Source organism: Apium graveolens, chromosome 10, assembly GCF_009905375.1.
Source record: "Apium graveolens cultivar Ventura chromosome 10, ASM990537v1, whole genome shotgun sequence".
NCBI classification, from domain to species: domain Eukaryota; kingdom Viridiplantae; phylum Streptophyta; class Magnoliopsida; order Apiales; family Apiaceae; genus Apium; species Apium graveolens.
In genome coordinates this window covers 55638755-55655837 of record NC_133656.1, presented here as the reverse complement: position 1 = coordinate 55655837, position 17083 = coordinate 55638755, and positions in this window count along the sequence as shown.

Sequence of the window (17083 nt, the reverse complement as noted above, 5' to 3'; positions counted from 1 at the left end):
CAATGTCCACTTTTATCATTACCCGTTCAAGGATAACTTTTAATGGAATCAATGTATATTAATTCTCGTATAGAAATATAATGACTTCAGGTCTAAGGACCATTACATCATTATCACTGTGAGAATTACTTATGACACAACAGCATGTAGAATCTCACACTGGGTCTGTCCAACACCATGTACATATACATCTGCCTGTGTTTTTTACTTTAGTATCATCATACCTATGATCAATGAGATGTGATCATCAGTCAATAAACACACCAGTCTTAATACATTATTATTATCCCATAATAATAATACTCGACTAGGGACCTTTAGGAATATTGATATTATCTCGTAATCTCATTTCTACGTCACGTACTTAGAGATATAGAATTGCATATCATATTCCAAGGACATTTATTAATCTAACATTTATATCACAGTAAATTAAGAATTAATAAATTATAAAGGGAATAATCGATAGATCATAAATATTAATAATCCAAATGTCTTTAACTAAAATATCATATTGTTGTCTCTAGGGCACAAACACTAACATAAACGTCACCACTTACTCATCCGATGTCTTCAAAATTGTTTTCTTATCTCGACCATCAATCTTAGCATCATGCTTAAATAGCCGGCCTGTTTCTAGAATAATGTCAAATTCTCCTCTCTTAAACGGTACCAAATCAGCACAAACTTATTTCCAGAAATCTCCACCTCACAATTGATACACACTTGTGTGACATATACACATTATTAATTTACTAGTTTTATAGTCATGATCTCATTTAATAATATAATTGGGAAATTCAACTTATCAGCAAAATCTCGAGAAATAATTGATTGAGTTGCTCCTGACTCTACTAACATTTTGACACATAAGGAATTCATAATACTATTCCTTCCATCACATCCGTACTCTGAATAATATATTTTACATACATATCATAAACTCTCGCTCTTGGAGACTTATTCATTATCGGAGTAGATTCATTGATTCTTAGCGCATCACTGACTGGGGCTGGTAATTTACAATCCTTGCCATATGCCCTGGTTTCCCGCACTCGAAACATATAAATCCAATGATTGGAACTTTGTCCGCTTGGTTCTTGGTAGATTGATTTTGTTTGGAAAACTTTCGTAAAGAACAACAGTGCAACAAAACAATAAGAAGGATTCATAATTCAATAAATTTATAATTGAAAAAAAAGAAAGAATGAGTAATGATTTGAATATAGATGAGACAACCACATTGGTACTTATGATGGCCAGTCTTTCGTACCATATGGCATACAACACATGATTAAGTGGCATCCCACCAGACTCTTCGTTATTTTGATAAAGCGTCACACCAAAACACTACTTATCTAAATCGGAAAACAGAACTTGAGGGGAAAATGATTTGGAAAGGAATACAACAATCTTCTTTTTCTTATCACCTCATAGAACTTTTTATGAAAGAATTTTATACTTATTCAAGAGTCAAGAAGAATATATACTGTAGTATTGTAGAAAAGAATGATACCGTTGGTTACCATTCACGCTTCACTTATGTACACTTTAGAGCTCATTCGATCAATAGACCCCATTCCACGTCATATAATAATTTCAGAACGTCCGCTGGAATTCCTTCATAAGTTAATCTTTATAATAGATTCCTTTATTAAGTATGGTACCTTTAGTGTCGTTCCCCCACGTTCCATTTAATAATTTGACCATAATTGCATTCTTACAGAATTTACGATCATAACTTTGAATTTCTCCTACGTCACTTAAAATATTCACTGATCATTCAACATATCGACTCATTTTCTAATAATGTTCTTCCTTTAGAAAAGTCTGGAAATTTTCTCAACCTTCTTCGATCATGCTCTGGCTTCTTTTAAATCAACAAATTCTTTAAACTCTAGTAGTCTCAGGAATTGGATGAATAATTTCTCTGCATGATGATTCTGTTGTTAACCTTATCAAACAAGATTTGCACTCTTCTATTGGGAAAAATTAAAATTTCTCCGAAACACATGAATTCTCTTTCTAAACTCCTTCTCACCTTTCACCGTACCTCGGTATTTACAATATGTTGTAGCTCTCGAATCCCTTGTAGGTGTTGTTGCTCCATAAGACAGGTCTTAAACTGACGGTATAGAACATGGTATAGGGTAAACTGAAAAGATGCACTCACAGCTGAATGTCCGGTAGAACTAGAATCAGCAGGTGGGGATCCTAAAATAGGTGGTCTCACATCAAGGGGTGGAAGAATAGCTTGAAGAGGTGCAGTTGTCACAACGGGAGGTAATACAGCTAATATTGGTGGAAGAACAAGGTGTAAATCAAATCGGGATGGAGATGACAGTCCTCAATCAAAATGCTCCGAATGATCAGATGATACAGGGAAAATAAGATCTTCCATTGCTGTTATTTGGACATCACATCGCAAGATAAGAATCTCGAATCACAATACGAATCGTACCGAAAACCTACTATACATACGCACTCAACCTCTCGACGTCTGATATTTCTATTTTTTATTCCTAATTCTAACCCTCTACCCAATCCCGACAATCTAGGCTTATTTCAGTGACCTATAACCTGTAGCTCTGATACCAACCTGTGACACGCCCTCTAAACCCGGGTCAGAAGTTTGGGATTCACAACACACATACAATATATAAACATGTAGATAAAATATTATAAGCAATGACCCTTCTTTACACAACCACGGATCGCAACAGGTTAAAGTATGAAAACAAGCCACAACCTTAACTTTTATAACATCGCACCAAATCCCAACTAGTTTAACTTACAACTAATAGCGAAAGCATTCTTACAAGCTTACATAACTCAAAACTAATAATAAAGCTCCTGCTAGCTTGATCAAAATCATCCTGGAATCCTAGCTCACACACTGGACTATGAATCTTTGCTACCAACCATTTCATTTTTAAACTGTAGATTCACATAAATGGTTTGTAAGGGTGAACTAACTAGCTCAGCAAGTCATAATACCAATAACTGAGGTTAAACAATGATCAATTGAAATGATTTAGAGGAATCAAGTTTCTTGTCAAACCATCATTATAATTGGATATTCATTTTGAATTTTAAAACCAAGGTTAGGCTGCTGATCAGTCACGCACTAACCCCGAGCAAGGCACACAGCTTTGCTCTATAAAATGGATCCAAGGCACACATTGGCCTAATATGACCACGAATCTGGTCCACATAAGGAAAACTATCCAATTCTAAAATAATTCAATATGATAAACATTACAATTTAATAATATAGAATCATAATTAACATTGATAAAACATTTATTTCAGAGCATAATGCGATTCATGAGTATCACCAGGGTGTATCAAGGTATGAATGAAGAATGGCTTCTAGACTGTAAGAGAATCAGGTAATAGAGGAACAATGGTTTAATGCTTATACATAGTTTAGTTCTTGTGATGTGACAAGGTTTTATAGAATATATAAATCTTTTTATGTTCAAGCGATTTTGCTCTAGTGTTTGGTGTATGATGTATATGTATTCGTGGAGCAGTATCGTATTTGTGTGAGTATCTGGGTATTCTATAATCAATGGTTTATAAGGAATAAAGTTTATGGCTCATGGATCAAATGATATGATCAGGGTTCAAAGTTGGATGTTATGAAGCACTTACAATATAAAACAAAACTATTTTGAATACTAGCAACATGTTACGAGAAAGTTCGGAAATACTTGCAATATATCTCGAGAAAGGTTCAGAAGTACTTGCCTTATCACAAATGATTTCAACTTTACTTGCACTCGTCTAACGATTCTATTCAACAACCATTTGTCTACTTTTTCTATACCATGCCTCTATTCACTGATCATTTACTTTCTTTTCTACACATCGGTTCTATTTTCTAATCACTTACTTTCCTTTTCTATGCCTCGTTTACTCTGTCAGGCATCATACATATCTATCAATATTCAATCTCATATTATTATAATCATCACAAAGACTTCATAAGCTTTTATCTACCCTTCTTCTCCCCCTTATTCGATTTACGGATTAAAAGTTATGACCAAAACAGTCAAAAAATAAGCCCATAGGCATATAACACGTCAATTAGATAGCACATAGCACACAAGGTATTTGATAAAAATAATTTTCCAAGGAAGGGTCGGGATTAAAATGATTTTTTTCTAGTATTTAATATTAATTTTTAAAATATTTTTCGGAATTAAAACGGGTCAACGAATCATTTTATAAACAATTAATAGTGTTCGAATACCCGAATCTGGTTTTAAAACCATTTAATAATAGTTGTCGAGCCTTGAACATAATTTAAGATAATATTTTAAAACTCGAAACTATTTTTTTTGGAATTTTTAAATCAAAACAAATAATTAAATATAAATAAACAATCAATTAAAATTAATTAATAACTAATTAAATCAATTAATATTTAAATTAATTGATCAATTATATAATTAATTATCAACTAAAATTAATTAACTAAATAATTCAGATTTGTTTATGAATTTTATAAATAATTAAAAAGTGTTTTTGGAATTAAAATAAATAAAAAAACCAATCTTTAAAAATATAAATTTCAGGGGGTAAAGTGCAAGTTTCCAAAACTTTTAGTCACTTGGTTAAAATTGTAGAATTTGCAAACTTGGGGGCTTAACTGTAATACTTGTAAAAGCCTGGGGGCTGAACGAATATTGTCCGCCGCTACCCTAGGTCACCGGAAAACGGTGTCGGGGACGACGCCGGAAGTATCTAGTCACCTAGAACTCAACCAGAAACTCCAGAACCCTTTTATAGCTCACCAGAAACTCAACCATGGGTTTGATATCGTCTGTAAGAAAGTCATATGGCCGGAAAAATCGAAACAATAAACCCATCGACGCCGAGTTCTTAAACTCCGGCGAGCTCACTTCCGAAACCCAACACCATATTCAAGCACATAAATCAACTGGTTTTGAGATGATCTATAGCTGGTATAATTTGTTTTAACCCAGAATCAATAAAATTAAAACCCCTAAAATCGATTAAAAATATTCATATGAACATAAACCCTAATTTCGAATTATCAATAATCAAAACACGATTTACATATGTTACTGAGCTCCAAATTTGAAGTACTATATATGAAAACGAATGGCACAACATGCTCAACATCATGAAATCATCAAATCACATAAATCACATCAAAATCAAAAATTCATAATTTAATTATAGTTAAATTCGAATTTAATAAAATAAATAGAAAATTACTTGATGCTTCTGCAGTGATATAGATAGTAGAACTTGATTGTACTCGTCAAGAGCTTCGATTCGACTAGTTGCACGCCCAAATCGGAGTTCGATAACGCCTTCGAATCCTCGTTTGATTATGAAGAACGAGATGAATATTCGTATTTTCTCTGGATAATTATCTATTTTTACTATTTGTTTATGATTATCTATACGGAATAAGATACTATATTGTCTATTTATATTTAGGAATATTGGCACCCCGTTGGATCATACTGGATATAAAAATAGAATACTAAATCATTAAGTGTTAACAAAACTGATCCAATTCGGTACCGGTTTTAGGATAATTATCAAAACCAGGAATTTTCTAAATACAGTCTTGGTCTCAGCGCGTTGATTACATGAATTACGAGAAGATAATATAATAGTTTAATCAAAATATCCCGTTTCTCTAAAATACGGGTTTATCGATTTACCAAAACGAATATTGTATCATAAAATTGGTGACGAGACCCGCACAGGTAAAATCGTACTCCGGATCAAAAAAGTTAAAACACGGAAAATGCTTGGAATAATCAAATTAGGTTACAAAAGAGTTTTCTCGAGACTTCCGGGTTTTAAAAATGTAAAAACGGTTGAAGTCAGATGATTCCAGTTTATACAAAATAATTTATAATTACTCGGAAAAATAATTTATTAAATCCATTAATCATTTATAAAATTATATAGTAACATATAAATTAATAGAAAAATAATAAAATTATCTATACTTTATTTTGGATATGTAAAAATTAAAATACTCAACTTTTACCACATTTAAACATCCAAGCACAATTACCAATTAACAGATAATTCACCAAAATTCATATAATAATCACATAATATTTATTTACTGACAAAACTAATTACACGCCATATCCCGAATATTACAAGTTAGGTCAAATCAAAGGAGGATACCGTTGTCTTAGTATGAGGGTTTTATGGCAAAGCCTAAAGAAGGAATCACTGAAGTTTTTAAAAGGTTTAACAAATAGATAAATGACTTGCAACTTCATGATAAGTATTATGAAGCTGAGGAGGTGAACCTAAAGTTCGTGCTATCTCTTCCTGACCACCTTGAACAGAAGGTATCAGCTATAAGAGAAGGATGGGACTTGAGCAGGATGACATTGGAGGTGCTGTACGGAATCTTGAAGACATATGAACTTGAAATGTTACAGAGAAAGTCATTAAGGTCAAACTAAGGACAAGTAATTGATGGATCTAGTGCATTGGTTGTAAATAAAAGTGAAGCAAGTGAAGATGAACAAGATACACAAACTCTAGTCATTCAAGGTGTGGAGAAAAAGAACAAAGGACCCCAAAAACAAGTTATTTTGGAGCCAGAGGAACATGAATACTATACCCTTGATGTGCTAGATGACATGGACCAATATATGGTATACCTGGCTAGAAAATTTTCTAACATCAGGGTCAAAAATCCAAGATTCTTCGAGATCAAGGGACATTCTTCCAACAGCAACAATTGAAAATTAAAGACTCAGTACAACTCAGCTAGCAAAGGTGGCTACAAAACTGGATATGTTGACAGATCAAAGATAAGGTGCTTCAACTGTGATGAGTTGGGTCACTTTTCTACTGAGTGCAGGAAGTCAAAGAAAGTGAAGAAGGATAAAGCCTATCTAGAATTGGAAGCAAAGTATGAAGCTCCCTTGAAGAAACAACATGGAAAAGCTTAAATTGCTGAATGAAAAGGTTGGGATGACACTTATGAAGATGATGAAAAGTAAAAATTTGGAAATTATGCTTTCATGGCTCTTGAGCATAGAAAATCATTTACTTTAAAATAAAGAGGTACCAACTCTAACCACTATTGATTTAGATGCAAGTCAATATAAAGAAACTATTGAAAAGATGAGTGTAGAGATGTTTCATATCCACACAAGCATGGTGGTAGCTACTGAGGAAGTGAGTAGACTGGCAAAGATAAATGAGAAGCTTGAAATTGAGAAGCAAAATTTGGAACTACAACTTGTTGAGTTTGAGATTGTCAAGCAAGAAAATGAATATTTGAAGAACAAGCTGAAGTGTGCCAGTAAAATTGAAGCTGTGTTGAGGGAAATCAATAAGAAAAATGAAGGTGACAAAGGAAAGGCTACTCCAAATCAAGATGTCTCAATTATGCTAGGAAAGGTTGATGCAACTTTATTCAAGGCATGTGAAGTTGAGTTGGTCATCAAGAAAGAGCTTGCAGATGAAGACAATGAGAAGAAATGCACTGAAACAACTCCAACTCCTAAAACCAAAAAGAAGCCTATGATGAATCAAATTTCTGAGAAGCCAATCAAGGAAATCAAGACTGAAAATTCAGAAAAGAAAAAGAAGAATAGGAATGGAAAAATTGGAGTGAATAAAAGCAACAACTTTGCATTTCTTGCAGATGCTCCCAGGAAGAAACGTCAAAAATGTGGCTCTACAAATCACCTAACTCACCTTTGCAAAAAGGCTGTTAGTGAGCCAAAAGTGGGAGCCTGCAAATACAATGAAGCAAAGGCTGAAGCCCCTATTCCTTCTGTGACAAATTTGATTGCATTCCTTGCAACATGAAAGTAATGACAAGCTGTTATAAACTGAGAATGAATCTCAAAGAGGCAAAAAATGAGTCTACAGCCAAGAAGGAAACTGCAAATCAAAATTTGAACACTATTCATTTAAAATTATCAAATTGTACTTTTACACATCCTGTTAACAAGAAGAAAGTACTAAACACTGCTTGGGTAGCTAAATACACTTAATCATCATTGTGTGCAGGGCAAAGAGAAGAAGATTATATGGATCATAGACAGTGGATACTCCAGGCATATGACAGGTGATAAAGCTCAGCTATCACAATTTGATGAGATGGCTGGCCCATTGGTGACTTTTGGAGACAACAATAAAAGATTCACAATGGGATATGATAATTTAGTTTCTGGAAATATTGTCATTGAAGATGTAGCACTGGTAGCTGGTCTTGAGGTGAATCTCCTTAGTGTCAGTCAATTCACAGATAAAGAATTCAATGTTTCATTTGACAAAGGAGAATGCTCAATTATCAACAAAAAGACTAGTGAAGCTGCTTTGAAAGGAACAAGACAGGGAAGTTTATTTGTTGCAGACTTATTCTCAGTAAATAAGGTTGAAATCTGTTGCTTCTACACCAAGGCATCTGTTGAGCAAAGCAAGTTGTGGCCAAAAAACTCTCTCATCTGAATTACAAAGCTATCAATACCCTAGTGAAAAAGGAGTTAGTGAGAGACATGCCAAATCTGGAGTTTGCTTAAAATGAAGTTTGTGAGGCTTGTCAAAAAAGGAAAAATGAAAAGGTCTAGTCACAAAAGCACAACTGTGAATTCTATAAGTGCACCTTTACAACTTATTCATATGGACCTATTTAAACCAGTTAATGTCTTATCAATTTAAAGGAAGAAATATGCACTTGTGATGGTGGATGACTAGTCAAGGTACACATGGGAAGAATTCATGTATTCAAAGGATGAAACTCCACACATCATTATTAAACACATCAAGAAAATTGAGAAGTAGGCTGAAGATCAGAATTGTGTGAAAAGATTGAGGATTGACAATGGCATAGAATTCAGAAATGCAACCTTAACTGAATTCTGCAAGAACAAGGGCATTGTTCAAGAGATTTCAGCAACAACGACACCTCACAAAATGGGGTAGTTGAAAGAAAGAATAGAACCTTGATTGAGGGTGCTAGAACAATGCTACAAGATGCTAATTTGCCAACAAGTTTTTGGGAAGAAGTTGTCAACATTGCATGCTACACTCAAAACAGATATCTCATCAACAAAAATCTTGGAAAATCACCTTACTCAATCTTATCAAAAAGGAAGTCTACTTTAAAGCATATGCATGTGTTTGAAAGCAAATGTTATTTTCTAAAAGACAACTCTGAATATGTGGGAAAAATTGACTCTAAAGTTTTCGAAGTAATTTTTATGGGATATTCATTAGAGAGAACTGCCTATAAAGTCTATGTGATTGAACAAAATAAAATTATGGAAAGCACAGATGTGACTTTTGATGATGACAAGTTTCCAGGCTTGGAATGCCTTGATGAAAATGAAGCTGAAGCCCTTAAGTTTGAAAATTTCAATATTAATAGTGATTCTGAAGATGAAGCTGAAGTCAACATAAGCAATAGAATGAATGAAGAGTCAACTGAGCAAGTGAATCATGAGAATGAAATATCATCTCAAACACCTGAATTTGATAGCACAAACTCAGGGGGAGAAAGAGAAGAAATTCTGCAAGTCAGGCCAATGGTGAAGAAAATGCGGAAACTTTAAGTCAACAAAATCATACTAGAAAGTGGGATAAGAGTCACACTAAGGAAGCTATTATTGGTGATCCAAATGTTGGGGTAAGGACTAGAAGTGCAACCTGCTAATGAATATCTACATGCATGCTTTCTTTCATAAATTGAGCCTAAGAAAACTGAAGAAGCTCTCCTAGATCCTGACTGGATATCTGCTATGCAAGAAGAGCTAAATCAATTTGAAAGAAACAAAGTTTGAAAGTTGGTTCCTGCACCAAAGAATAGAAGTATAATTGGAACAAAGTGGGTGTATAGGAATAAGATGGATGAAATTGAAATTATAACAAGGAACAAGTTAAGGTTGGTTATAAAAGGCTACACACAAGAGGAAGGAATTGATTATCATGAAACTTTTGCCCCAGTTGCAAGACTTGAAGCAATAAGGATCTTTCTCGCATTTGTTGCACACTCAAACTTTAAAGTATATCAAATGGATGTAAAGAGTGCATTCCTTAATGATGAGTTGGAAGAAGAAGTTTATGTATAACAGCCACCTGGCTTTGAAGATCCAGAATTTCCAGACTTTGTATAAAAATTACTCAAGGATCTCTATGGATTAAAGCAAGTACCTAGAGCTTGGAATAACACACTGTCATAATTTTTGCTTAAACATGGATTCACTAGAGGTACAATTGACAAGACTCTCTTCTACAAGCACCATGATGGTGATATGATCGTAGTTCAGATCTATGTTGGTGATACCATTTTTGTTCTACTAATAAAAAGTTATGTCAAAGATACTCAAAACTCATGCAAAGTAAATATGAAATGAGCATGATGGGAGAGTTAAGTTACTTTCTTGGACTTCAAGTCAGTCAAAGAAGTGATGGAATCTTCATTAGCAAACCAAGTATGTTAAAGATTTATTGAAGAAATTTGGAATGGTTGATTTTTCACCTGCATCAACACATATGTCTACAGCTACAAAGTTGGATGAAGATAAGAAAGGAAAAAGTGTAGACATTTCAAATTATAGAGGAATGATTGGATCTTTGTTGTATTTGACTGCTAGTAGACCAGACATTATGTTTGTTGTGTGCAAGATTTCAAGCCAATCCAAAGGAATCACATTTGATGGCTATGAAGAGATTTTTCAGATACTTAAAGGGAACACCAAACTTGGGATTATGGTATCCTAAGGGAACTAGATTTGAAGTTGTTGGATACACAGATGCAGATTTTGATGGATGCAGGATTGATAGGAAGAGTACTACTGGAAGCTGTCAATTTCTTGGACAAGGACTTGTATCTCGGTACAGCAAGAAACAACAATCTGTGTCAACTTCCACAGCTGAGGCTGAATACATAGCTGTTGGAAGTTGTTGTGCTCAAGTACTTTGGATTAGAAATCAGCTCATGGACTATGGCTTAGTGTTACACAAAATTCTAATTATGTGTGACAATACTAGTGCTATTTCTATTGTGGTTAGTCCAGTTAATCATTCTAGAACAAAGCACATTGATGTAAGGTACAATTTTATTAGAGAATATGTTGTAAATGGTACTATTGAGCTTATTTTAGTTCCAACGGAAAAATAATTAGCTGATATTTTTACTAAACCTCTGGATGAAACAACTTTTACTAGACTTGTTGGTGAAATTAGAATATTTAATTCTGCATCCTAAAGGCAAGAACTCAGCTAATATATTGCAATAGGTTAATTTCTAGTGAATTAAAATTAATTTGATTTAATTAGAAATTAACCAGAATATAAGTTATAAATATTTCATAATTCTCTGTATATTTGAAAAATTCCAAGAAAACTGTTTAAGTGTTAATTTACATTTTCAATATGTGAAATAAACACAAGATAAAATCAAAAAATAACAAAAGTATTTGGAGAGCTGAGTTCTCGATAAGTCTAACTGACTTCTCAATAAGTTATTTTGAGACTTCTCGGTAGAGTTCTCGATAAGTCATTTCCCTAACTTCTCGAAGGGCTTTTCGACAAGCCTTATTTTGACTTCTCTATAAGTTATTGTGGAGATCTCGATATATATTAACTCATAGAGTTCCGTACAAGTATATACTTTTTAGACTTCTCGATAACTTAAAATTGAAATAATTTAAATCAATAAATTATTTTAGTAAAATACTTTTGATATAAAATCATTCTAATTTTATTTTGATTTATTCAAATAAAAAAGTTGGAAAAATTCAGTCCATTCAGGACAAACTGTGTATTTATTTGACATCTCGATAAGTCACTTTTTAGCTCTTGATAAAAGTTAGGAAAGTGACATATCGATATGTATCTATTCTCACATGTGACTTCCTGACAAGCAAATCCCAACCGTTTATTTCTACTTCTCGACAAGTCACTTATCTATTTCTATAAATACTCAGACTTCTCGACATAACCCATCTTTACACCTTCGAGATCTCAAGTGACCTAATTTTTGCAAATCTTAACCGTTCTCTCTCATTTCAAACTCTTTCTCTCTAAAATTTCTTACCCACTAAACTTCAAACGCTTCAAATGGAATCAAACAATGTTAGAGCTTTTATCCCAAATGAGGGCACCAACTACCTTGCATTGACATATGCTAACCAAGCTCTTGATAGCTTCAAGAGTTTTGTTAAGTTCCTTTCTGAGACATTCTTTGCAGGTGCTCTAACTACAAATCCAATTCTGTATCTGGATGTTCTCAATGATTTCTAAAACACGACTGTGGTTAGGAAAGTTGTGCATGAGAACCAAGCTGCATCTTTAGTGGTAAACTGCTCAATTCAAGGGCAACAGGTGGAATTCAAAGAAACTGATGTCAACAAAGCTTTGGGGATTCCTACTGACAACTTGGTGGAGGTGCGTACTCAAGAAAAATTGGTTGAATTCATGGACTTCATCAATTATATTGAGATAATCAACCTAGTCAGTCTGAATAAGAAGCATTTGAGGAAGGAATAAATCATTTCTATTTGACTCCATTATGAGAGCTTTCACTTGAAGGAAGAAATGGTATGATTACATTTCAAGTATGGTCCAGAAGCCGGTGTTCTCCATGGCTCACAACAGACACATAAATGTGGGGCTTCTGATTCTGCAGGAACTTAGCACAAGTCTCTAAATGCCTTTGGCTAAAAGAGGTAAGGAAATTTTCTTTCCTAGGTTTATAGTGTCTACTTTAAACCATAAATTTCAAGACAATCATTTACACTATGCCTGATATGAAACAGGTGTCCAAAATTCTATTTGGACAATCATTTACACTAAACCATAAATTTCAAGATAGAACACAAATAGGAAATTATAAACAGGTGTCCAAAATTCTATTTGGCTCACTTATTATAAAGAATAAGGTAATTATAGGTCTCATAATCACTCCATTTATGTTGGAGAGATTTAGGACTTACCATTACCCTATGCCTGATATGAGGTCCAATATTCAATCTAGTACAATAATGGCTCATGTGCCTGTGGAAGAACAAACATAGGAATACCAACAGGGGCCTTTCCAAACTAAGACCCTTCATTCTTTACCATTAGAAGCTAGGAAACCAACCACTTCATCCTCTCAAAAGGGTGAAGTGAGTAAAAAGAAGAGAAAGCAGGACCCCTTGACTATTATAAATGAGAGTGGTGAGGACCAAGTTCAAATAGAGTCTAACCTGGTCAAAAACCAAAGAATGTAAAGAAATCTAAGTTGACCACTCAATTGGCTACCTCTGCATCCTTCCAAAAGGATGTAGTTGAAAACGAGGGTTTAAAATAGACTCTAGAGGAATCCTCTCAATGGGGTGTCTTTATTGAACAAAGCACTCTTCCTAGTGCATCTTGTAAAAAGTCTGCGCCACCGCTTGAACACATTCAAGTGTATGAAAGAAGAAAAAAGGATGGCACACACTCTGAGAGCACATCTTTTGAAGCTCCCTTATCTATTCAGGGGGGCTGCCAATACTCAATTCTCAAATCACTAATCTAATTTCTCAAATTTCTTTAACATACAATGAAATACTTGTTCCACTTCACAAGTGTTGCCAACATCAAGTGACATAGTTCATGAAACTGTACTCACCACCCAGGAACCACAATCTATTGGGGAGAGGCTACATTCTAGGGTAGACCTTGATGACACCAACAAAAACACAGGGGTTTCATCAGTTATTACCGAAGACCCTGTGGTTGTAACAAGTGCACCTTCATGTGCAAATCAATCTTCACAGATTGACAGGTTTGAGGGTAGTACTCCTGAGGAGGAGCAATCTAAATCCTCTCCAATTCAATTGGAGGTTTCTCATGTAAGGACAACTCCCCTCAAAATCCTAGCTGAGATTACTCTATCAATTGAAGCTAGGAGTCTAATTATCAATGATCCAACCATTGGGGAGACAAGTCAAGCACATTCAGGTGCCAATTCTTTGCAAGAAAAATAAGGATTTGAGGTAATGGTACATGAAAGTAACATGGTCAAATCCCCTCTAATTCAAATGGAGGTTCCCATTCTTGGTGAAGAACCTACTGTCACAATCACAGTTTCTACTGTGAGTTGAACTGTGATTCCAATAACAGGGTTACCTACCATATCTCAACCCTCCACCTCAACCTAAACAGATATACCATTTACCTCCAACCCTACAGAACAACCTTCACACCTCATTTCCCAATGGATGCAGGATGCTCAGCAAATAACCATGAATGATCTTCTAGTGGACCAACTTTCTGGCCTTGCCAACATTACCCAACAATTTCTCATAACTGATATTTCCAATCAGGATTATCAGGCTATCTTGCTTTCTTACAAAACAGATGTTGAAGAACAACAGCAAAAGATTGTCAATGAAGCTGAGCAAGATGGCAATGTGGATGCTTGTCTAGACAAAGATTTCAGTTTGGAGGTGAATGAGGTTTTGGCTAGGTTCAAAGAAGAATATATAACTATTCTAGGAAGCAATGCCAAAACTCTCAGTCCCCAGGAAGTTTATGATGCTGTTACAGAGGTCTACAAAGCACAGCTCAAAGCTTTTCACCTTATTGGTAAAGAACTACAACAGACTCTGAATAGTCATAAAGACAGAATAAGAAGATTGGTGAAAGATAAACAGGATGACCTTGTGCCAACTCAGGCGGAAATCAAGAATAAATTCAAGAAATTTGTTGAGCAGATGGCAAGGTTTGATGTCGCGGTATGGAGCAGAGCATCAAAAATCTAAAGCAATCCTTTGTGGCTCTACATGAAGTTGTCCAGAATCACATCACTAATAACAATAAGGGTCAAACTGGATCAACTGCATCAAGCTAGGTAAATCTTCAGCTCTTTTGATGGAGGGAATCAGGGAATCTGTTCAAGCCACATTTGGTGCTTCTATCTCCTCAAGCTCCCAACCACCCATGTCAACATCCACTTTCTGCAAATCCAAGCTCTTCAAGCTCAAGTCTCATCTCTACAGTCATCCAATGATTCTCTCACAAATCAAATCTATCAACTGACATCATTGGTACAAAGTCAACAGGAAAATATCAAAACTTTGGTAGAATCCCACAAACACTTACAAATACAGACTTCAGTCTCATTGGGAGTTATCATGGGTGCTCTAAATATTCCCTTATTTTCACTTCCAGAAGCTATTCTACACCTCTCATCTTGCCTGCTACCAAAACTAAGGGGCAGATAGAGGCTAAGTTGCTAAAATCATCTGTCCAAACACAAAGAGCCAAAGCCAATTGAACAAGCCAAAGCCAAAGCTAAGGAAACTGAAAAGCAAGATGATGTTGGGATGGAGAGGCTACTAAAAGCAGCTTAGGGACCTAGTCTGAGTAAAGAATTTGATGAACTACTAAGGGCTCTCAGGGCTTCTCTATCCAATAATTTCTTCACCTACAAGAAAGCTTTGGACAAGACTATAAATTTCATAAGGGTGATCATGGTTGTGACTAAGGATGGTTGTCAAGAAAGAAGAATTGTTGTCAATATAAATGACTCTGGTATGGATAGGTGCATGCAGGTGTCCTTCAACTATCTCATAAGTAGAAGGGTATCTGAATTGGACATCCTAATCAACAAGGTTAACAGGGTGATTCAAGAAGATACTCTCTTGCTTACTAAATTGAAAAAGACTCAAGAATCTACTTTTCCAGAAGCATATCTCCAACCAAGCAAGGGAGTGGCATACATCTGTCCATTCACCAAATATTGCAAACACTTCCAAATCCCAAAGCAATGTGTCATGGCAAACAAGAAGCTTATAATGATTCTGGAAACTGAATTGAAAATAAAGCAGAACAAGATTGTTGAAGATGGGGAAATGATCAAAATACTGGGGAGATACTTTAGAGATGCTGAAACCATGTTTCCTAAAACTCAAATCAACACTAAGGATTATTTGGATGATGATGAGCAGGAGAAAGATGATGAAAAACCTTCTGTCGTGAAGCCAAGTCAATCTGCTAAGGCAATTGGCAGCAAGGTATATGAGAAAAAGAAGAGAAAATGTGACAAAAAAATGATGGTAAGAGAAATAGAAGAGATGGAGAAGGGGATTCTAAGAAAAGATATGTCCAAGAACTACAAGTCAAGATCCAACCTACTCAAACCCTTAACCCTGCAAGATCAACACTCAACCTCCTTTAACCTCTAAGCCTAAACTTTTGTACAAATAAACTGCAAACACCTTACTCAAAATACCAATCACTTATAGCCAAACCACCTTAAAGAAAATCTCAAACCTACCTTCATTTAAGCCACCAATCAAGACTCATTTCAAGACTATTGGGAGAAAACCAAAGAAGCTGCAAGTTGGTAAGGAGGTTATCTGGAATTGCTTTAATCAGACTGACTTTCTACCTTTAAACTGGTGCATCACAGATGATGACTACTTTGAACAATTATCTGGAGAAATGGTCAAAGTTTGGGTTGTATCATTGAGAGAAGTCAGAATCTATTATTAGGATGGCTCTTTCACCCTACTTAGCAGGGAATTAATGGATACACTTTCAACCACAGAATTTAGGAGGATGATTCGCTTAATGAAGGACAATGACATAAGTACAAGGGTATAGAAGGCTGTGATGTGTGTATGGCTGAGAGAAAGGGATGAAATAAATGCGAAAAAAGGGCTGAAAAGGAAGAAAAGGATAGGAAGTATGCATATGAAATTGCTATGTCTGAACAAAGATCAAATGAGCTCAAGGCAAAGGGGATGAGTAGAATTTCAAAAGATGGACACTTTCTAAACAAAAAGATTGGCAATTACTCAAGATTCAAGGTTAATTACCTCAATGGTTACAAACTGGATGATTGGCTCAGACTGGTAGAAGCCTTGAGAGGGACAAAAATTATTGAAGAACTCAATATGCTTATAAATCTCAAGGACCTCATTAGAAAAGAACCAGGCTATGAAGATTTCACCTAGTTTTTGTACTATTAAACTAATGTAATTGCTCAATGTATAAATGTTGAAATTTGTCAAATCTGTCAATTTTTATGTATTGATTTTAGCTTAGGTTTAGTCTTGTTATCAGACATGAA